The sequence below is a fragment of the Jaculus jaculus genome, chromosome 9, assembly GCF_020740685.1.
Source record: "Jaculus jaculus isolate mJacJac1 chromosome 9, mJacJac1.mat.Y.cur, whole genome shotgun sequence".
NCBI classification, from domain to species: Eukaryota; Metazoa; Chordata; class Mammalia; order Rodentia; family Dipodidae; genus Jaculus; species Jaculus jaculus.
In genome coordinates, this window is record NC_059110.1 from 23,260 (window position 1) to 47,054 (window position 23,795).

At 43.2% G+C, this 23,795-nt stretch overlaps 1 pseudogene; it reads left to right on the forward strand.

The window, feature by feature from the left end:
* LOC101597352 overlaps positions 1-16,426 on the forward strand; it is a 21,835-nt pseudogene extending 5,409 nt beyond the window's left edge.
* Positions 16,427-23,795: the final 7,369 nt, after the last annotated feature.

A 23,795-nucleotide genomic window follows, 5' to 3' on the forward strand; every position in this document is an offset into this window, starting at 1 on the left:
TTCTCTCCCCAGTTTAAGGAGTATAAGGCGAGGTCTACCACAGAGAATTTCAAAGGGAGTAAATCCCTTCTTATGAGGAGTGCATCTTACCCTAAAGAGGGCAGGAGGAAGAAAACGCACCCAATCTCTGCTGGCTTCTAAAGTCAGTTTGTTTAATATTTCTTGAAGATTTCTGTTCATCCTTTCCACTTGCCCTGAGCTCTGTGTCCTATAGGAACAATGAAGGTGCCATATTATTCCTAGTGCTTTTCCTATTAACTTGGATATGTTGGCTGTGAAAGCTGAGCCATTATTGTACCCCAGGGCTATGGGAAGTTCATATCTACAGAGAATCTTCTGTAACAATTTCTTCATGGTTATCTGAATGGTCTCAGTTTTTGTAGGAAATGCTTCTGTCCACCCTGAGAAAGTATTCAGCATTACCAGTAAATATTGATATCCATAAAGTCCAGGCTTAACTTCAGTAAAATCAATTTTTCAGTGCTCAACTGGAAGGTTCCTCTGCATCTTACCTCAGGTCCTACCAGAGGAGGACCACACTGACTCACTTGTTGACAGGTAATGCACTTGGTTAATAGATCCTTGGCTATTGGACCAAGGTCAGGGACATAGGACACTGTCTTAATAATGCAGTCACTTTTGTGGGGCCCAAATGGGTCCTGTCATGAAGATTTTTGAGCAATGTACTGTTATGAGCATGTAAGGACCATGGTCCAGGGCCAGTTTAGGATAAACAAGTTTGTTGTGAGAGTAAAAAATGCAAAGTCAAAGCTTGTAAGCAAAACTCTGTGTGCAGTGACATAGTAGAGGTTAGCAGATGTGTATGTGAAACTATTAGATAAGCATTGGAAGGTATAAAAACCCCAGCTGCTCAGCAACCATTGTCTCAGTCTCCCTGACACTATGACTGACTGAAAGGTTGCTCAGCAGTCCTGACTGAGACCCCCGCGAGTACATCACCGATCTGAATTCATCAGTCCGACACTCTGTCCGAACGCTATCCGAATGATCATCCATAAGCTAAAGCACTAGCTTATGCCAGTGGACCAAGACTCGGCTTGAAGCGCAGCAAACCAAAAGTAAACAATGTGGCAGCTCGAACGTCTCAGCTCAAACCCCGCGTTGGACAGGTCGTATACATGTTAGACTCGTTAGAAATATTCTTGTGTTAGTAACGTAGCGATGAATATTATATTAGCTATAATATTATTTGTGATAGTTTGGACTTGCTTGTGTGTGACTTTCATCCCAGCAAACTCCTTTGCAAGTATACCAGTGTCTGAGTATCACTGACCTTCGCCGGCGGAATCCTCTCAACCAATCATCTTTGAGAGTGCTCGCGACAGGTACATTCTAGTGCCTGTGGGGAAAAACCCTTCCATCTCGTAACTTCTTCCATCCAGAGGGCACTGTCTTGAACTGAAGTGTGTCTCCTAATTCCATGTCCTCCTATGTGTAGTCAGGTTGGTTGGACAGTTCAAGAGGAGGAGACATCACCAGACCCTAAAGTGACCACACTGATTTTAAAGCAGTTTCTCTGACTGCTTAGATTCCCCAGTGCTTTTGGTGACTCCCTCTTTGATAGCCCTGGCAATGGATAATAGCCACTTGTTTAGGGAGCCAAATGGCCTCAAGCAGGTTCAATATCTCTTGAGCATTTTTAATTTATCTTCCCTCAGATGTATGCAGTCCCTGTTCTTGGTAGAGGGCTCCATGTATGTGTGCTGTGGCAAAGGCATAATGGCTGTCAGTGTATACATTTATGACCTTGTCTTTTCTGTATCTCAATGCCTGAATCAATGCTATCAGTTCAGTCTCATGTCCAAGGGCTTGAGCCCATACTGTCTTTTACATTGTTACCTCTTCTGCCCCTGTATACCTGACTCTATCAGAAACAAAACTAGGACCATCAAAGACTGGAGGCTTTTAAGGCAGTCATGAATTCGTTCCTGAGGATTATCATCAGGCAGGAGGGTGGCCGGGTTGAGAGCAGTCATCTTTGAGAATCTGATACTTGATTGGTCTAAAAGAAAGGCTTGACAACTGGTTTGCTCCTAACTTTAGGTGTGACCATGGGCTCCAGAAGGGCTGAAGGTAAGGAGACTCAGCCCTCTCAGTCCTGTTCACTCAACTGTAAAACCTTAGGGGCTCTCTCCTGCTGCTTTAGTTACTCATTCTTCCAATGTCCTTTCTCTTTACAGTAATCACACTGATCTTTATCTAATTGTAGTCTTTTTTCCTGGCAGGGCCTGCCTCTGAATTGGTGCTTTTTGGCCTCTTGGTGGTCTGAATAATGGCTCCTGAAGAGCTGCCAGCATGATCCTATTAATCTTAGCTTGCTTATCTTCAGAAGTCTCTGTTATTAGAGACCTGCATAGCTATCTCCACTAATTCTGGCAATAACTTTCCCTCAAATCCTTCTTGCTTTTGCAATGATGTCTTGGGCCAACTGAGAAACAAAAGCAATATTCAAAGTTTCCCTATTTTCAGGAATCTCAGGGTCTATAGGAGTGTATGTCCTGTAGGCCTCCAAAAGGCATTCTAGAAATGCCACAAGGGACTCATCAGGTCTCTACATAACCTCACTCACCTTGGATAAATTTGTGGATTTCTGTGCCTCAGCTTGACTCCCAACAGAAACTAGTGGTAATTGTCAAGAGCCTCCTTACCTGGGTCTGAATTGTGGTCCCAGTTTGAGTAGGCGAGGGGGAAGGCCCATTCCAGACAGATGGGGTCTTCGGTGCAGGTTCTGTCCAGTCCTATGACATGTTTTAGAGATCCCCTCTGGATTCTATCCCACTCTTCTGCCAGGCAGAAGAGAGCCTGCAAAAACTACTGGCAATTGTCCCAAGTGGGCTAATGAGTATAAAAGATAATCTCAAGGAGAGAAAGACTTTGGGGTTTGTCAGAAAAAGGTTTCTGCTGTTTCCAGTTGTAAAGGCCACTAGTGGAAAAGGGGACATAGATTATGAAAGGGGCTCCATATCCAGAGGCCTGACACAAGGGTAGAAGTGGGGCTGAGGATGTCTCAAGGAGTTGATATAGGGACCCACTTTTGGCATGCAGTGGGCTCACAAGCACTGGCAAGTAGCGGGTGCAAAGTGAATCATCTTCTGAAAGGGTATGAATCAGGTAATGAGGAGACTAGGAGAGGGGTTCATTTTCTTTTTTTTTTAATTTTTAAATTTTTATTAACATTTTCCATGATTATAAAGAAAGTCCCATGGTAATACCCTCCCTCCCCACCCCCACACTTTCCCCTTTGAAATTACATTCTCCATCATATTACCTCCCCATTACAATCATTGGACTTACATATATACAATATTAACCTATTAAGTGTCCTCCTCCCTTCCTTCCTCTTCCCTTTATGTCTCCTTTTTAACTTACTGGCCTCTGCTACTAAGTATTTTCCTTCTCTCGCAGAAGCCCAATCATCTGTAGCTAGTATCCACATATGAGAGAGAATATGTGGCGCTTGGCTTTCTGGGCCTGGGTTACCTCACTTAGTATAATCCTTTCCAGGTCCATCCATTTTTCTGCAAATTTCATAACTACATTTTTCTTTACCGCTGATTAGAACTCCATTGTATAAATGTGCCACATCTTCATTGTCCACTCATCAGTTGAGGGACATCTAAACTGGTTCCATTTCCCAGCTATTATAAATTGAGCAGCAATAAACATGGTTGAGCATGTACTTCTAAGGAAATGAGATGATTCCTTTGGATATATGCCTAGGAGTGCTATAGCTGGGTCATATGGTAGATCAATCTTTAGCTGTTTTAGGAACCTCCACACTGTTTTCCACAATGGCTGGACCAGATTGCATTCCCACCAGCAGTGTAGAAGGGTTCCCCTTTTTCCACATCCCTGCCAACATTTATGATCATTTGTTTTCATGATGGTGGCCAATCTGACAGGAGTGAGATGGAATCTCAATGTAGTTTTTTTTTTCAAAAAAAAATATTTTTATTTATTTACTTGACAGAGAAAAAGGAGAGAGAGAGAGAGAGAGAGAATGGGTGTGCTAGGGCCTCCAGCCACTGTAAACCAACTCCAGATGCGTGCACCCCTTGTGCATCTGGCTAACATGGGTCCTGGGGAATTGAACCTGGGTCCTTTGGCTTTGCAGGCCTTAACTGCTAAACCATCCCTCCAGTCCTTGTTTTTTTTTTATTTTTTTTTAATTTTTATTAACATTTTCCATGATTATAAAATATATCCCATGGTAGCTGGGCGTGGTGGCGCACGCCTTTAATCCCAGCACTCGGGAGGCAGAGGTAGGAGGATTGCCATGAGTTCAAGGCCACCCTGAGATGACAGAGTTAATTCCAGGTCAGCCTGGACCAGAGTGAGACCCTACCTTGAAAAACCAAAAAAAAAAAAAAAAAAAAAAAAAACCAAGAAAAAGATATATCCCATGGTAATTCCCTCCCTCCCCACTCAATGTAGTTTTAATTTGCATTTCCCTGATGACTAGTGACATAGAACACTTTTTTAGATGCTTATATGCCATTCGGATTTCTTCCTTTGAGAATGCTCTATTTAATGCTATAGCCCATTTTTTGATTGGCTTGTTTGATTCCTTATTATTTAACTTTTTGAGTTCTTTGTATATCCTAGATATTAATCCTCTATCAGATATATAGCTGGCAAAGATATTTTTCCCATTCTGTAGGTTGCCTCTTTGCTTTTTTCAGTGTCCTTTGCAGTGCAAAATCTTTGTAATTTCATGAGGTCCCAGTGATTAATCTGTGGTTTTATTGCCTGAGCAATTGGGGTTGTATTTAGAAAGTCTTTGCCAAGACCAATGTGTTGAAGGGTTTCCCCTACTTTTTCCTCTAGCAGTTAAGATGGTGGCGTAGGTACCACGCCAAAGCAGCCTAGGGAGGAAAAAGACCAAGAAAACTCAGCAAAATACAAACTTTTATTAAAAAGTGAGGTTTATAGGAAATTGAAGCGGCAGCGGAGAAGTAGGAGAGATCCAGACCATCCAGAGCCCACACAGGCCAGCAAAAGCGGCTCCAGCAGCTAGGCCAACCGCGGCGGCAGCGGCACACCAGAAAGCCGCCAGGCTCGGCTTCAGCCACAGGAAAAGCCAGGTGCAGGTGCTTCCCCTCACACCGGCGCTCTCTGCAGCTCAGGAAATGTGAAGGGAGAGCGGCAGTGAGCAACAGAGGAGCAGACCGCAAGGTAGAAGAACACGTGGAGCAGTGAGAACCAGAGCAGCTGCGGCTCCCTCCCCTCCCCCACTGACCGGCCACGCCAACTTGAGCCAACAGTGGGACCCAAGCAGGAGCAGAGTTCGGCAACATCAGTGGCTCCGGCACCGGTAACAGCGGCCCCAGCAGTAGCAGCTCCAGTCGCAGTAGCAGCGGTAGACCCAGCAGCAGCAGCAGCTTCAGCGGGAGCAGCGGCAGTGGGACACAGCAGCAGCAGCTTCAGCAGCAGTGGTGGCTCCAGCAGCGGCAGCTACAGCAGCAGCAGAGGCAGCAGCAGTGGTGGGTCCAGCAGCAGCACCTTCAGCAGCAGCGGCTACAGTCCCAGCAGTGGCAGCTTGAGCAGCAGCAGTTCCAGCAGCGGGGGTGCTGATCTGCAGGGCCACACTTGCCAGGCTCGGTTGGCCCCGCAGGAAAAGCCAGTGCCCAGCTCCAGAAATCAGAACAGCAGCCCAACGACTCAGGCAGCAACTTGACTGAGACCAAAATCATCCAAGGTAACTGGGATTGCACCAGGGAAGGGTCTCACTTGGTTGCAAGCTGATTTGGATCCCTCAACAGACCAGAAATCTTAACCTCTTTGTTGATAGAGGATCTGGTCATTATAATAACTACTCTTGCATACATACTCGGGGCTGTTTTTGATTGAATGTGTACAGTGTTTAGTTAAATTTTAGAATCTACCTGTATTTTATTCCACTCAGCCTGCTTGATAAATCTTTTTGAAAGAAAAAAAAAAACATTATTTGACAGCCCATGATTTTTTTAAAATATTTTTTATTTATTTATTTAATTATTTGAGAGTGACAGACACAGAGAGAAAGACAGATAGAGGGAGAGAGAGAGAATGGGCGCGCCAGGGCTTCCAGCCTCTGCAAACGAACTCCAGACGTGTGCACCCTCTTGTGCATCTGGCTAACGTGGGACCTGGGGAACCAAGCCTCAAACCGGGGTCCTTAGGCTTCACAGGCAAGCGCTTAACCGCTAAGCCATCTCTCCAGCCCCAGCCCATGATTTTTGACTTAAACTTGATAGCTATTGATTTTATGTATCACAGAATTTTTTTTTTTGCTGTCGTTGATAATTTTTTTATCTTTCACAACTTTTATTAACATTTTCCATGAGTATAAAAAATATCCCATGGTAATACCCTTTCCCCTTTGAAATTCCATTCTCCATCATATTACCTCCCCATCTCAATCATTCTACTTACATATACACAATACCAACCTATCAAGTACCCACCACAGAAATTCTTATTAACATAAAACAATGTTTTTTTTACCTGTGACTTAAATTTGATAAAGCTTAAGCAAGCTATCCCAACATATCCCAGGAAGATGAAAGATATCATTACTAAAATTAAATAATTTAAACCTAAGTGATTAAACCTAGTTATGACCATTCAATAGAATTAGCATAAATAAGACAGAAGTACTTAGTAGCAGAGACCAGTAAGTTAAGAAGGAGACATAAAGGGAAGAGAAAGAAAGGGAGGAGGGTACTTAATAGGTTGATATTGTATATATGTAAGTACAATGATTGTGATGGGGAGGTAATATGATGGAGAATGGAATTTCAAAGGGGAAAGTGGGGGGGGGGGAGGGAGGGAATTACCATGGGATATTTTTTAATAATCATGGAAAATGCTAATAAAAATTAATAAAATAAAATAAAATAAATAAGACAGAAGCTATCTTTAAAGTCACAGTGTCTTTAGGTATAAGTACTCCACCTTTGGAAATTAATCACTTCTATGTGAGCCTTTATCTTAAGAATAGTTAAAACCTTGATGAAAAGAGGAACCTAATTTACTTTACTGAGTCTTAAAACCAGTTTTATAATCCTTAAATCATAACAAATTAACATCAGTGACCTGTTAATGAGTGAGGCCTTATCATAAGACTCAGTTTCTCCACTGATTAATACCTTGGCACCAGGTAAATATTAGATTTAATCCAATTAAATGTTTCAATGAAGGGGCCCTTGCCCTAATATACACATTAGGTAAGTCTGATGCTTGTCTTATGTAAGGCGTTTGTAACCTGATCAAATACCTTGACTCAGTTTACCTATTTAACATTTTGTCTAGAGAGAAACTTTATCTAACAAATGTGACTTTAGGTGTTCAAAGGAGAACTAAAGAAAACCACAGTTATATGCTGTACTCCTTTTTCCTTGTCAGAGACAATTGGCCATTTTGTCTCTAGTCAGAGTCTGAGGGACACATGGCTTAAACTTACATGGGGTCTGAGATAAAGGAGGTTCCATCCGTGTTTTCAGAGTCCAGCTTTCCATGAATTTAAGAAGCATATGTTGGAAAGCAAGAGGAAAATAAAATTACAGAGCAGAGAGATAAGCATCCTGACATTCCTTATCTTATTCTGAAGTTGTTTGTTTTTACATAGTAAATTTACCTATTTGCAAAACACAAGGTGATAAACTCTTGTCTATGTTTAACCTGGTTAAACCTCCAATTAAATCTGTACTTATGACTTTGTGACCCATCTAGCATAGGCATCACCTGTGTCTAATATAAGATGAATTTAGATTAAGACTATGTCCCTATATAAAACTTTTAGAGAGCCAGGCGTGGTGGCGCACGCCTTTAATCCCAGCACTTGGGAGGTAGAGGTAGGAGGATCGCCGTGAGTTCGAGGCCACCCTGAGAGACTCCATAGTAAATTCCAGGTCAGCCTGGGCTACAGTGAGACCCTACCTCAAAAAACAAAAAAATAAAAAATAAAAATAAATAAAAAATAAATAAAAAAGAAAACTTTTAGAGTATCCTTAAGAGTCTGTAAACAGTTGAAAAATCTCTTAACCTTAGGCATGGTGTTTAGGTTTAGCCTGAAAATTCTTTCCTATATACACACATCTTTATTCATATACTTTAACATTCTCATCCAAGTACCACTGAAAAAGCATTTTTTTTTTATATTTTTGGTCATTTTTATTTATTTATTTGAGAATGACAGACACAGGAAGAAAGACAGATAGAGGGAGAGAGAGAGGATGGGCGCACCAGGGCTTCCAGCCACTGCAAACAAACTCCAGGTGTGTGCACCCCCTTGTGCATCTGGCTAACGTGGGACCTGGGGAACCGAGCCTCGAACCAGGGTCCTTAGGCTTCACAGGCAAGCGCTTAACCACTAAGCCATCTCTCCAGCCCGAAAAAGCATTTTTTTTTTAAATTTTTTTTTGTCTATTTTTTATTTATTTATTTGAGAGCGACAGACACAGAGAGAAAGACAGATAGAGGGAGGGAGAGAGAATGGGCACGCCAGGACTTCCAGCCACTGCAAACGAACTCCAGACGCGTGCGCCCCCTTGTGCATCTGGCTAACGTGGGACCTGGGGAACCGAGCCTCGAACCGGGGTCCTTAGGCTTCACAGGCAAGTGCTTAACCGCTAAGCCATCTCTCCAGCCCCCGAAAAAGCATTTTTTTGTTTGTTTGTTTTTTCTGTTTTTTTTTTTAATTTTTATTAACATTTTTCATAATTATAAAATATATCCCATGGTAATTCCCTCCCTCCCCACCCCCACACTTTCCTGTTTGAAATTCCATTCTCCATCATATTACCTCCCCGTTACAATCATTGTAATTACATATATACAATATCAACCTATTAAGTATCCTTCTCCCTTCCTTTCTCCACCCTTTATGTCTCCTTTTCAACTTACTGGCCTCTGCTACTAAGTATTTTCATTCTCACGCAGAAGCCCAGTCATCTGTAGCTAGGATCCACATATGAGAGAGAACATGTGGCGCTTGGCTTTGTGGGCCTGGGTTACCTCACTTAGTATAATACTTTCCAGGTCCATCCATTTTTCTGCAAATTTCATAACTTCATTTTTCTTTACCGCTGAGTAGAACTCCATTGTATAAATGTACCACATCTTCATTATCCACTCATCTGTTGAGGGACATCTAAGCTGGTTCCATTTCCCAGCTATTATAAATTGAGCAGCAATAAACATGGTTGAGCATGTACTTCTAAGGAAATGAGATGAGTCCTTTGGATATATGCCTAGGAGCGCTATAGCTGGGTCATATGGTAAATCAATCTCTAGCTGTTTTAGGAACCTCCACACTGTTTTCCACAATGGCTGGACCAGATTGCATTCCCACCAGCAGTGAAGAAGGGTTCCTTTTTTTCCACATCCCCGCCAACATTTATGATCATTTGTTTTCATGATGGTGGCCAATCTGACAGGAGTGAGATGGAATCTCAATGTAGTTTTAATCTGCATTTCCCTGATGACTAGTGATGTAGAACATTTTTTTAGATGCTTATATGCCATTCGTATTTCTTCCTTTGAGAACTCTCTATTTAGCTCCATAGCCCATTTTTTGATTGGCTTGTTTGATTCCTTATTATTTAACTTTTTGAGTTCTTTGTATATCCTAGATATTAATCCTCTATCAGATATATAGCTGGCGAAGATTTTTTCCCATTCTGTAGGTTGCCTCTTTGCTTTTTTCACTGTGTCCTTTGCGGTGCAAAATCTTTGTAATTTCATTAGGTCCCAGTGGTTAATCTGTGGTTTTATTGCCTGAGCAATTGGGGTTGTATTCAGAAAGTCTTTGCCAAGACCAATATGTTGAAGGGTTTCCCCTACTTTTTCCTCTAGCAGTTTCAAAGTTTCCGGTCTGATGTTAAGGTCTTTAATCCATTTGGACTTAATTCTTGTGCATGGCGAGAGAGAAGAATCTATTTTCATCCTTTTGCAGATATTTATCCAGTTTTCAAAACACCATTTGCTGAAGAGGCTGTCTCTTCTCCAATGAGTATTTTTGGCATTTTTATCGAATATCAGGTGGCTATAGCTACTTGGGCTTACATCTGGGTCCTCTATTCTGTTCCACTGATCTACATGTCTGTTTTTGTGCCAGTACCATGCTGTTTTGTTACTATGGCTCTGTAGTATAGGTTAAAATCAGGTATGGTGATACCACCAGCCTCTTTTTTGTTGCTCAGTATTATTTTAGATATTCGAGGTTTGTTGTGATTCCAAATGAATTTTTGGATTGTTTTTTCTATTTCCATGAAGAAAGCCTTTGGAATTTTGATAGGGATTGCATTAAATGTGTAGATTGCTTTAGGTAAGATTGCCATTTTCACAATATTGATTCTTCCAATCCAGGAACAAGGGGTGTTTCTCCACTTTCTAGTGTCTTCTGCAATTTCTCGCTTGAGTGTTTTAAAGTTCTCATTGTATAGATTCTTTACTTCCTTGGTTAAGTTTATTCGAAAAAGCATTTTTAATGAGCATTCTATGTCCCAACATTGAAAACTTCCTTCCCAGTTCCTTCAATCAATTCATCTCCTCCCATTATTAACCACCTTTCTTATAAGGCTATTATGAAAAACTACACCAAATTAACTAACTCCATTACTCACTAACAAGTGAGTAGTCTAAAGACAATTTTATGTCATTAATACCAATAAGACATTAAACTAAGGCAAATATTGTTGCTATCTTGAGGCAGGCTGGCCTAGAAGTCAGGTCAGTTGCCTCCTCCTTTTAAGTACATTACAATTTTTTTTTCAATACCTGACAAATTATAAGTTACCACTTTAGAGAGAATTCTGTTTTTTTTAATAATCCTCTATGAAAGTTGAAGTTGACCTAGAACATAAATTTAGTAATTATATTTATGATATCATGTAACAAAGTTGACACATTTTTTTAATGTAAAACTTTGGTCCTTATAGGCTGTACATAAATGTGACTTTTTTTTTTTCTTGCTGCTTTTTGGTGCACTATTGCGGCTGGGTGGGGCTTGTATCACCTTAGATCAGCCTTACTTTACTCCCAGCACTCACCAGGGATCCGGTCTAGTACACATGGAGGGAATGGCCAAGAAGATTGCCAGGAGGCTAAGGATTCTGACTACCTGAAGGGGAAAGTGGGGCGCCCTCCAGGACTGCCAGGAGGCCTCTGAAGAAGGCGGCCCACTGGAAGGCCCTGAAGAAGGAGTGGGCCTGCTTGGGGGCCATTGAGAGAGGAGGTGGAGACATGGCACCTGCATGGGAAGAGGGGCCATTGTCGGTCTGCCACCTGACTCTGACCCAAGCTGCTTTGGAGCGCTTGCAAAGCCGGCTTGTAGTTTTGCTGTTTAAAGGAAGTGAGGGAAAATTTCCTTCCTAAACTTTTTATTTCTTAGCCAGATAAGCTATGTGGATCCACATGGATGCCCAGAAATCCAGAAATGACCTGGATGACTTCTTCCCAAAAGGAGCCTGCCTCTCTCTGGGAGAGCTAATTCCTTAACTTTCAGAAAAGCTCTTATTCCATGAATCTGAGATATATATTGGTGGGAGGCAATGTTATCCGTGACAGAAAGATTAGAAATGCCAAGACCAGAAGGTAATATTCCTGAGGGCTGATTAGCACACGGGGGATTCCCCAAAGCTTTGGGCATGAGCCTGTCCACAAGTTTAAGAGGCTGGCAACCTGCCCTACAGGATTTTAAGAGGTCAATGTGTTTTTTTTAAGAGATCAATGTGATTTTTTTGTGTGTGTCAGAAAGAAATACATAGAGGGTTTTTTTGTTGTTTATTTTTATTTATTTGAGAGTGACACAGAGAGAGGAGAGAGAGAGAGCAAGAGAGAATGGGCATGCCAGGGCTTCCAGCCACTGCAAACAAACTCCAGACGTGTGTGCCCCCTTGTGCATCTGACTAACGTGGGTCCTGGGGAATAAAGCCTCAAACCAGGGTCCTTAGGCTTCACAGGCAAGTGCTTAACCACTAAGCAATCTCTCCAGCCCTAGATAGAGGGTTTTTGCCAACACCCAATGGGCTATTGGGGCCCAGGCAGAGGACGGCTGGCCTTCAGTCAATACCGAAGAGTAGCCTTGGCCAAGAGACATCAGTTGCCAGTTCGTCATGTCTGGTCCCACACGATGGTGTGAACCAAAAATAAAGAAGGATAAAGAGAAACCTGCCAGCCCTCAAAGACATGGAGGCAAGGCCACATGGGCCGATGTCTCCCAGTCCCTCTGGGAGAGCACTCACCCACCCTGTCCATCTCATCAGTGCCCCCTGCAAGAATTGGGGCTAAGGCTTCAGCGGTGTCTCTTTTGGGTGTAACTTCCAGCACCTGTAAAGGAAGGGGTGAGGAAGGGAGGAAAGACCATCCAGGGGAGAGGTTCTTCTGTCAGCTTCCCCCAGGTCACAATATAAGGGATTTGATCAGGGTATCCAATCCTAGGGTGAAAAACAATTTTTTTCAACCTCAAGTATAGTATTTAGATGAAAGGTCCCCTCTGGTGGCCATCCTACATTGAAGATAGACCATTCAGAGGAACAAAATGTAATCCATCTGTCTTTTTTAACATTTACCCCATTGTTATGGCAACTGCTTTAACGTCCTTCCAGTGCACAAGATAGAGTCCTAAAAGGTAGGAAGGAATCTGTCCCATGTTATTGAGTCAGGGGAGGAACGTCCATAGGATTAAGGCAATGACAAGACACACAAGTACTACAAAGACACACAGGGCCCAAACACAGATGTGCGCGCTACAGATTAGCAGGTTTGCTTTGTCCTCTAGGACAGAGCCTCCTCCCTCACCTCCCGCTCAGATTATCAGGTTTGCTCTGTCCAGGACAGAGGCCCCACTCAGATGAGGGGGATAAAAATTTCACCCCAAAAGCATACTAGGCATCTTCAACAAATTCATAGAAGAGAACTTCCCCCAAATTGGGAAAGAGGTGGCAATGCAGATACAGGAATCCTTTAGAACACCAATCAGACAAAACCTGGAAAGAACCTCTCCTCACCATATTATAATCAAACTACCAAACACACAAACCAAAGAAAAGATATTGAAAGCAGTTAGACAGTAAAATCAAGTCACATACAAAGGCAACCCATCAGGATCACAGCAGATTACTCAACACAAACTTTAAAAGCCAGAAGGGCTTGGAGTGAGGTATTCCAAATTCTGAAAGATAACAGCTGTCAACCAAGGTTAGTTTATCCTGCAAAGCTGCCCATTTAAATAGATGGAGAAATAAGGACATTCCATGACAAAAGCAGGCTAAAGGAATATTTGAAGAAAAAAAACAGCTCTACAGAAAATACTTGAAAGAATCCTCCATGCTAAAGAGAAAGAAAAGCACACATATAAGGAACCTGGAAAAAACAAACAATATTCAAATATTAGTTAACACAAGAGAGCAAAGGTAAAACCGGAAGAACTATAAAAAATGGCAGAAATAAATACACACCTTTCAATAATATCTCTTAATATCAATAGCCTCAATGCCCCAACCAAAAAACACAGGTTTTCAGACTGGGTTAAAAAGCAGGATCCTGGGCTGGAGAGATGGCTTAGCAGTTAAGCACTTGCCTGTGAAGCTTGAGGACCCTGGTTCGAGGCTCGATTCCCCAGGACCCACGTAAGCCAGATGCACAAGGGGTCACATGTGTGTGGAGTTCATTTGCAGTGGCTGGAAGCCCTGACGTGCCCATTCTCTCTCTCTCTCTCTCTCTCTCTCTCTCTCTCTCTCAATCTCTCTTTCTGCCTTTCTCTGCCTGTTACTCTCAAATAAGTAAATAAAGATTAAAAAAAAAACAAAAAACAGGATCCTTCAGTTTGTTGCCTACAAGAAACCCACCTTTCTACAAAGGATGGACACTATCTGAGGGTGAAAAGTTGGAAAATGGTGTTTCAAGCAAATGGGCCTAGAAAACAAGCAGGGGTTGCTATTCTTTAATATCTGACAAGGTAGACTTCAGTCCAACGTTGGTCAAGAAAGATAAGAAAGGTCACTTTATATTGATTAAAGGCACACTCCAACAGGAGGACATTACAATCCTAAACATATATGCACCTAACATGGGGGCTCCCAAATTCATCAAACAAACACTATTAGAACTAAGGTCACAGATAAACACCAAACACAGTGGTAATGGATGACTTCAACACCCCACTCTCATCAATTGACAGGTCATCCCAGGAAAAAATAAACAGAGAGACATCTGGATTAAATGAAGTCATAGAAGAAATGGACCTAACAGATATATACAAGACATTTCACCCAAATGCTGCAGAATATACATTCTTTTCAGCAGCATAAGGAACATTCTCTAAAATAGACCATATATTAGGACACAAAGCAAATCTTTTGTTTTGTTTTGTTTTTTTGAGGTAGGGTCTCACTCTAGCCCAGGCTGACCTGGAATTCACTATGTAGTCTCAGGGTGGCCTCAAACTCCTGGTGATCCTCCTACCTCTGCCTCCTGGGTGCTGGGATTAAAGATTGTGCCACCATGCCCAGCTACAAATCTTAACAAATATAGGAAAATTGAAATAATTCCTTGCATTCTATGACCACAATGGAATCAAATTACAAATCAATAGCAAGAAAAGCTATAGAACATACACAAAATCATGGAAACTAAACAATACACTACTAAATGATGAATGAGTCAATGAAGAAATCAAGAAGGAAATCAAAAAAATCATAGTGGAATGTTAATGAGAACACAACATACCAAAACCCTGGGACACAATGAAGGCAATCCTAAGAAGTAAATTTATAGCTTTAAGCGCCTATATTAAGAAGTTAGAAAGGATCTGCCACTGCAGTCTGGCCTTGCCCATCGGAGACTTTAGACCAGGGGAGAGCTGAGGAGGAAGCTAGCCAGAGCCCGCATCCCTAGCCACTGCTACACAAAGCCACCCCGGCCTGCAGGCTGAGCAGAGCAGCCGGCGCCCTGCCTCCATACAGCCAGCGCTGCGAGACGTCTGCTGGGGGTGCCCTATGCCCCCGTGCCCCCGTGCCCCACGGAGCGCCCAGAGAGAACGCGGGCCGCGGTGCAGCGAGCGCCCCTCATCCTGGCACGCAGCCCGCGGTGAGCTGTGAGCAGCGAGCGGGACTGCGGCGAGGCTTCCGCGGGCCCACTCCTGCTGCCCTGGCCGGCCCGCTCACGGCGGCCATCCGCAAGAAGCTGGTGGTGGTGGGCGACGGCGCGTGCGACAAGACGTGCCTGCTGATCGTGTTGGGTAAGGACGAGTTCCCCGAGGTGTACGTGCCCACCGTCTTCGAGAACTATGTGGCCGACATCGAGGTGGATGGCAAGCAGGTGGAGCTGGCGCTGTGGGGCAGGGCGGGCCAGGAAGACTACGACCTGCGGCCCCTCCTACCCCGACACGGAAGTCATCCTCATGTGTTTCTCGGTGGACAGCCCGGACTCGCTGGAGAACATCCCCGAGAAGTGGGTGCCCGAGGTGAAGCACTTCTGTCCCAACGTGCCCATCATCCTGGTAGCCAACAAGAAAGACCTGCGCAGCGACGAGCACGTCCGCACAGAGCTGGCCCGCATGAAGCAGGAGCCGGTGCGCGCCATGGCCGTGCGCATCCAAGCCTACGACTACCTCGAGTGCTAGGCCAAGACCAATGAGGGCGTGCGCGAGGTCTTCGAGATGGTCACGCGCGCCGCGCTGCAGAAGCGCTAGGGCTCCCAGGACGGCTGCATCAACTGCTGCAAGGTGCTATGAGGACCGTGCCCGCCCTTTCCGCCCCTGCCAGCGTGGCTCCCCCCTCCCTGACGGTCCCCCACGAGCTGGGAGAAGGGTGGGCCCACGCCCCCAAGGGCCCCACTGGACTGCTTGATGTCTGCTGGCGGTCACGCCTGGAATTGGCGTGAGTGGGCACCGGGGACGCCCCCCCTTCCCAGTGTCTATGTGCGTCAAGCTGTGTGGCATAGGCCTGGGTGCCCTGCTGAGTGCCAAGGGGTCCCTGAGCATCCTTTTCTAAGGAGCCAGGCCTCAAGAGTGTGGCTGTGTGTATGTACGACTCCCCTCCGACCCATTCTTGCCCCACCTCCGCCTCTAGTTTTCCTCCATGGGCACGCAGAGCTCCGGAGTGTGGTCGCGCCCCATCTGATGTTCGCCCTTAACCAGCAAGCCTGTGCTGTCCCTTGTCTGTAACATAGACCCCCTGGAACTAAGGGAGGGGAGGGCTGAGAAGGATGGGAGGTGTTATATAAATATAGATATAATTTTATTTTCCGAGGTTAAGATGGTGTTATTTAATAGTGGTGGTGAGTGATCAGGGCTCTAGAACAGCCTCTTCCAAGGCTGGATCAAGTGCCCACCCACCCAAGCATGAACTGGACTTGGCCATCTTTCTAAACCCAGGGGAAGACATTTGCAACTGACTGAGAGGAAGCAGCTTCCAGACTACAGGTCTCCTGTGGCCAGCCTCCAGCGAATCCTTCACTTGCTACCGGCCAGAGGAAGGGAGGGTGTGCTGTGGGTGTTTTCGCCATAAGCGAACTTTGTACCTGTCTTACACGTGAAAATTGTTCGGTCCAACAAACTGTTGTTATTGGATTTATTTAAAGGCTAAAACTTTTGTTGGAAGAATTCTTTGCACAGTTGTTTCATTGTTTGACACTCAATATGCACTTGTCATTTGCCTAGGGCAGCATTCTGACCACACAGTATGCTGTAACCTCATCTACTCACATTTTTTTAAAACAGCGATGACTCTTAAAATCAGATTGGGAAAAACCACCCACTAATTTCACTTTGTTTTCTTGAAAGAAAGTGGCAGCATTCTTGGGTGATTTCTTTCTTACTTACTATTATTATTTGTTTGCTTTGCACACTGTTTTGATAAAGGAAGGCAACAAATATTGGGGTCTATTTAAAACTTTTCCCCCACATGGCACCCTCTACAGCTCTGTGAACTTTTCTCTGCATCTTTGCACAGAGAATAAGCCTCCCTGACTATTTCCTTTTCCCCCTTCCCAGGTTGGTGGTACTTCTACTAAGTTGTTGTTTTTTATTTGATTTCATTTTTTAAATAAACTGACAAATGACAAAGTGGTGAGCTTATGATGTTTACATAAAAGTTCTATAAGCTGTGCATACAGTTTTTTATGTAAAATATTAAAAGACTATGATGACATTAAAAAAAAAGAAGAAGAAGTTAGAAAGGTCGCAAGTAAACGACCTAATGCTTCACCTTAAAGTTTTGGAAAAAGAACAAGGCAAACTGAAAATCAGTAGATGGGAAAAAATAATAAAGATTAGGGCAGAAATTAATGAAATAGAAACTAAAAAAAAAAAAATCCAGGGAATCAATGAAACAAAGAGTTGGTTCTTTGAAAGAAAGGATAAACAATATTGATAAACCCTTAGCAAATCTGACCAAAAGAAAGAGAGAAGAGACACAAATTAATAAAATTAGAGATGAAAAAGGCAACATCACAACAGATACCAGAAAAATTCAAAAAATCATAGGGACATAATATAAAAACATATACACCACTAAGTATGAAAATCTGAAAGAAATGGATGATTTCCTTGATTTATATGACCTACCTAAATTAAATCAAGATGAGATTAATAACTTAAATAGACCTATAGCAAGTATGGAGATCCGAGCAGTTATCAAAACTCTCTCAACTAAAAAAAGTCCAGGTCCAGATGGATACCCTGGTGAATTTTACCAGACCTTAAGGGAAGAACTAACACCATTGCTTCTTAAGCTTTTCCATAAAATAGAAAAAGAAGGAATCCTAAAACTCCTTCTACAAAGCCAGTGTTGCAGTCCGGTTTGCATTGCTGTTAGAAATCACCCAACCAAGAGCAGCTTCTGGGAAAAAGAGATTTATTTTGGCTTACAGGGTCGAGGGGAAGCTCCACGATGGCAAGGGAAAACGATGGCATGCACAGAGGGTGGACATCACCACCTGGCCAACATAAGGTGGACCACAGCAACAGGAGGGTGTGCCAAACACTGGCATGGGGAAACTAGCTATAAAGCCCATAAGCCCACCCCCAACAATACACTCCCTCCAGGAGGCATTAATTCCCAAATATCCATCAGCTGGGAATCTAGCATTCAGAACACCTAAGTTTATGGGGGGCACCTGAATCAAACCACCACAGCCAGTATCACCCTGATACCAAAACCAGGCAAAGATAGAACAAAAAAGGAAAATTACAGACCAATCTCATACAAAAATCCTCAACAAAATATTGGCAAACAGAATACAAAAATATATCAGAAAGATCATTCACCCTGACCAAGTAATACTTAGAACCCATCTCCCTCACCTTCTCTATAACAGATGTCTGCCAGCGACTGCCCTGAAGTCAGCTCAATACAGGAATGGTCTCTTCTTCACTCAGGACCAAGTGATAACAACATGCTACACTGACGCTGTTGACCTCACCACTCTGCCACCTCTAGCCCTCATAAAACTGCCTCTTCATCACCTGCCCTGAAGAGACACCCATTGACCACATTATCCAGCCCTCTCCCATAAGACCTCATCTTCCTTATGGCCAGCATTAAAAAAAATTAACTTTCGCCTCTTATCATTAACAAAAGGCTGGAATGTTAGGTCAGGACAAAATGTAGTCACCCAGGACAGCAGAAGGGCAGACAGCAGGATGGGGACAGAGGAGTCATCCACATTCCTCAAGAAATTTTCCAGCCATTCTCCCTCCCCTGCCTAACTAGGCTCCAGGTCTAGATTGACTGCCTCCTAATCTCTCACTGGGTCACTACTGATCTCACCCTATGGCTAATGTAAAGAACAGAGATTTACTGCCCCAACAAAGAAATTCCTTCCCTTTCTCACCTTCCCCCAATTGAAGAGCCTATAAAGCCCACTATCTGTAACCCCAAACTGACTGCTCTACTCTTGAGAGTCATTCCTGGCAGCTCATGTTTTTCCCAAATAAAACTTCCATCTTTGCCTCAGAGTGCTCTCCGTGGTCCTTGGTCACTCATGAACCTTACACAGGTAACCTTGAACCTCATTGACAAGGACCTTTCAATGTAATACTGACCACTCCTGCTGCAGTGAAACTAGCTATAAAACAACCCTAAATACACCACACTCAACTGAAAAGACCAACATCCAAGGAGCCCAATGACCACTGGATCATCCTGATGCCTGAAGCCCACCAGGACTCTTTTAAGATAAGACTATCTCGGGCTGGAGAGATGGCTTAGCGGTTAAGCGCTTGCCTGTGAAGCCTAAGGACCCCGGTTCGAGGCTCGGTTCCCCAGGTCCCACGTTAGCCAGATGCACAAGGGGCGCACGCGTCTGGAGTTCGTTTGCAGAGGCTGGAAGCCTTGGTGCGCCATTCTCTCTCTCTCCCTCTATTTGTCTTTCTCTCTGTGTCTGTCGCTCTCAAAATAAATAAATAAAAATTAAAAAAAAAAAGATAAGACTATCTCAAGTACTAATTTTCTTTTCTCACTTTTATTCTGTATATCAACAACATTTTAAACATTGTTATAGGGTATCTTTTATCCTTGTCCCTCACCCGAGCTCCTGCTTTAGATATTAACCCTCTCCAACCCCATAATTTTATCTAGGAACCGAGGGATAGTGATACTGGGAGAATTACTCAGCAGTTGCTGACTACCAGTCTTTTTAATAGACATCCATAACCTTTTTGGAAAAGACTGGAATAATAACACATGGTTAAGAGGAGGGAGGAGGAACAGGAATCCCCACTTATGGCTGTGGTGGTCCAGCAGTTGAGGAAGGCATACAGACATCTCAATATTATATCTGCCCAGCAAAAGGGGGCCCAAGCTTCCAGAAAGATGGTCGAAACCATTGTGCCACATGGGACTGTGAGACTAAGGCATCCTGGACACATCATGACTCCTTTATTAGTCAAGAGACCTAAGTCCTTAAATAAAAGTGGAGAGTAATCCTTTAAAGATTACTCTAAAATTCTGGCAGTCTACAACAACAGGGGCCTGGTAGACAGGCCAGACATGAAGTTTTAGACTACTGTATATGACAGGAAGAGACCCAGACACAGAATTAACTATGCAGAAAATGAGAGGAATTAAGACCCCTATTCCCATTGGACCTAATGCTCTTCCATTGATAGTCCCCCCAACCAGCCAAATACCCATCCCAAAACCCAAAACCTTCTCTTTCCACCATTCTGCCTGTTTGAACCCACCCAACTCTGAGAGTCCCCTACCAAAGGTTGTTGAAAACCTTAGACACAGTCTGAAAAGTAGTTAATAATACCAACTCCAATGTCACTTGAGACTGTTGGCTATATTTAAACCCTGAAGCCCTGTGTTATATAGGACTAGGATAAACATTTCCCTTGGAAAAACTGTTTCCACTGTTTGCAATCTGATCTGACAGCAGGTTGAGCACACTGGCTTTTACCAATGGGAAATGAAGCCCAAACTTATATTGGGAGACCTCCAGGAACAAGGCTTATCTATAAAAATAAGAGATTGTAAAGCCAGGCGTAGTGGTGCATACCTTTAATCCAAGCACTCAGGAGACAGAGGTAAGAGGATTGTTGTGAGTTCAAGGCCACCCTGAAAATCCACAGTGAATTCCAGGTCAGCCTGGGCTAGAGTGAGAGACCCTACCTCGAAAATAATAATAATAGATTGTAAAATAGGGCAACTTCCTTACTGGATTTCATGTTCTCAGGTTCTTACCCTAAATACATTCCTGGCTTGCTTGTGCTTTGGGAATCACCCCTTCCCTTAACTCCCACATCTTTGCTGATAAAGGATGGAAGGAGTTCTGTGTATTGTTCTACATTGTCCCCAAGATTTATTTATATGATGGAGATGCAGGCAGAGAACATCTGGGGATTCTTTCCACCTCCCTTAATTATAGGCAGAAGAGAGGGGCCCCTGTTTTGGCACCCTTATTAGTAAGTTTAGGAATAGCAGGATCAGCAGCCATAGAACCTCTGCTTAAATTGTTGGAAATTTTTAAACATTTTTAAAGCTTAACCCAAGTTCATGCTGATTTGGAAGAATTAGAATCCACTGTTAGTCACATGGAGACCTCCCTAGCTTCTCTGGAAGATATGGTGTTACAAAATAAGTGAGGATTAGACCTACTGTTCCTAAAACAAAGAGGACTTTGTATGGCCCTAGGGGAGAAGTGTTGTTTCTATACAAACTACTCTGGAGTGATGAGAGTATGTCTGTAGTTCAAAAACAATTGAGACAGGGAGGAATTCCATAAAAACTTAGATAACTGATAAGAGAATTTGTTTTCTTAGTCACCCTGGCTCACCATTTTAATGCCACTTTGGGGTCTCTAATCTTATTGTTCCTGGAATTAATTGTAGGTCCCTGTATTTTAAATGCCCTGACCAAGTTTGTTCAGTAGAGAACTTCCCTAGGCAAATCAATGGTTCTTAGGATTAGGAATGAGCCCATGGTGACTGATGAGTATAGGATTTGACTCAGTTATTAAAAACCAGTTGGGCACAGGTGGGAGTTACTACCAGAGCATGTGGGTCCTATTAGTGGCTGTACCACTACATAGCATGTCTCCTCCACTCTGGCCACTAGTAGCTACCTATAATGCCTCAAGCAGGGATGGGGGAATCATGTCCTAGAAGGTCATACCCACCCAACCATCCACCCATAAACAAAGAGAAATACTACTGCAAGAAGAAGGACTAGCTGGGGAGAAGGGGGATGGAGTGGGGTCAAGAGTATACAATATGAGAGATTATGTTTAAAATACATAATATACATGTATAAAATTATCATTGAAATAAAATGGTAAACAATAAAAAAAAACAGTTGGGGGCCAGACATACTGGCACCCAACTTTAATCCCAGAACTTGAGAGGCAGAGGTAGGATCACCCTGAGTTCAAGGCCAGCCTGAGACTACATAGTGAATTCCATGTCTGCCTGAGCAATGTTGGGAGCCATGAACCAAACCTTGTCCATGTTAACAGAGACTGTCATATAGCAAGTTAAAGTTTCTACTTCCTCACCTAATACTCAACTACCAGAAACAAAGACTGCCATATAGCAAGTTAAGTTTCTACTTCCTCACCTAATATTCAACTACCAGAAACAATGGGATCATACACCTGGCCAAACATTCCCCCATCCTGCAGGTAGCTGATGAAGAAACAAAGGCATTGCGGTTTAACCAGTAACTCTGTGATCTTTGCCCTAACCATGCCCCCTTCCCCCTACAACTCCTTGCCCTGACCACGTTCCCTTCCCCCTACAACCCTATATAAACCTACATGTAAGAATAAACTCTCGAGGCTGTGACAAATGTCTAGCGTGGTCTCCTTCTTGTGTCTGTTTGTCTTTCACCCAGGTTAGCTTCTCCTTGAGTCCTTGTTCAACTACCCGCTGGCCAGGGCAAGTGGCACAAAACTTGGGGCCCAAGGTTCGAAGTGTGACCTGGGCGTTGCTCGAGTGGATGGCTGTCCCAACCATTAGACCACCACCCCACTGGAGGGGTGAGTGAAGGTCTGCATAGAGGTCACTATAGGCAATATACCTGTAATACAGACCTGCACTGCTATCGAGGCAGAAAAAGCCCGCCTGCGAAACTGATCCATTTGAGGTAAGCGACGAATTTTAGGCAATTAAAGTAAAGACTATTGAGTCTTTTTTTTTTTTTTTCAAGGCACAAGAACTGTGGGACTTCCTTTTTGCACTTCTTTTCCTCCTTTTACTTTTGGTTGGTGCCATTGCGTGGAATTGCAACATAGAGACAGGGCAATTGAAGCCTCTTGGCCAGGGCTATCCTCTGGCATTGTCTGAAGGCCCCTAGCTCCCTGTGCAAATCCCGACAGCCCGTTCGGGCATTGGCAAAAACCTCCTATCTAACCTTTCTTCCTATCAACAAAACTGGGTACGCAACAGCCAGTAAATGCTCTTAGACCAGCTGCCAGTTCTTAAAATTGCAGTCAGGCCCATCAGGGAACCCCCCCCATGCCAGTTCTCCAACCGGGAACGTTGCCCTCTGGTCTTGCCGTTTCTCCTCTTTCCTTTTCTATCATGGGACTGACCCTAAGTAAGCATAAATTGTTGAAAGACTTAAAACTTCTCTCAAGGCACAAGAAACACGGGTTAAAGGGGAAAAAAAAAAGATTTAACAAAGAGTAAAAAGGAGCTAATTGCCATAGTAAAAGATATTTTAAAAGCACAAGGAATTAAGATTGTTTCAAGTTCTATAAGAAAGTTTTTGATTTTATCAGGAGTATTTGTTCTTTGTGTGTGTGTGTGTGTGTGTGTGTGTGTGTGTGTGTTTGCTCATTGTGCTTGCTAGTCGTGTCATGTTTGTGACTGTAACTAAAGAGATGAGATGGACGCAGGTGACATTCCTTTCTCTTCTAGAAAACCATTCAAGGAAATCAAAGACCTAAGTTAAAAAGGAAAAATTAAATGTCTTTTGCAGGGGTAAATTTGCCAGATATTTGTTTTAGATCAAGTTCACCTTAAATAGAGGATTATTAAAAACAACAAAACTTCCTCTAAAGAGGTAATTTACAATTTGCCAGATTTTTTTTTAAAAAAAGCTGGTAGTGTCCTGTTACTTAAAAGGAGGAGGCAACTGACCTGACTTCTGAGCCAGCCTGCCTCAAGATAACAACACAATTTGCCTTAGCTACTCCTAATAAAATCATTTCCAAGTGTGTTATTGGTATTAATGATATAAAATTGTATTAAGACTGCTTTCTTTTTAGTAATAGGATTAATCAATTGGGTATAATTTTTTTATTTTTATTTTTATTTTTTATTTATTTATTTGAGAGCGACAGAC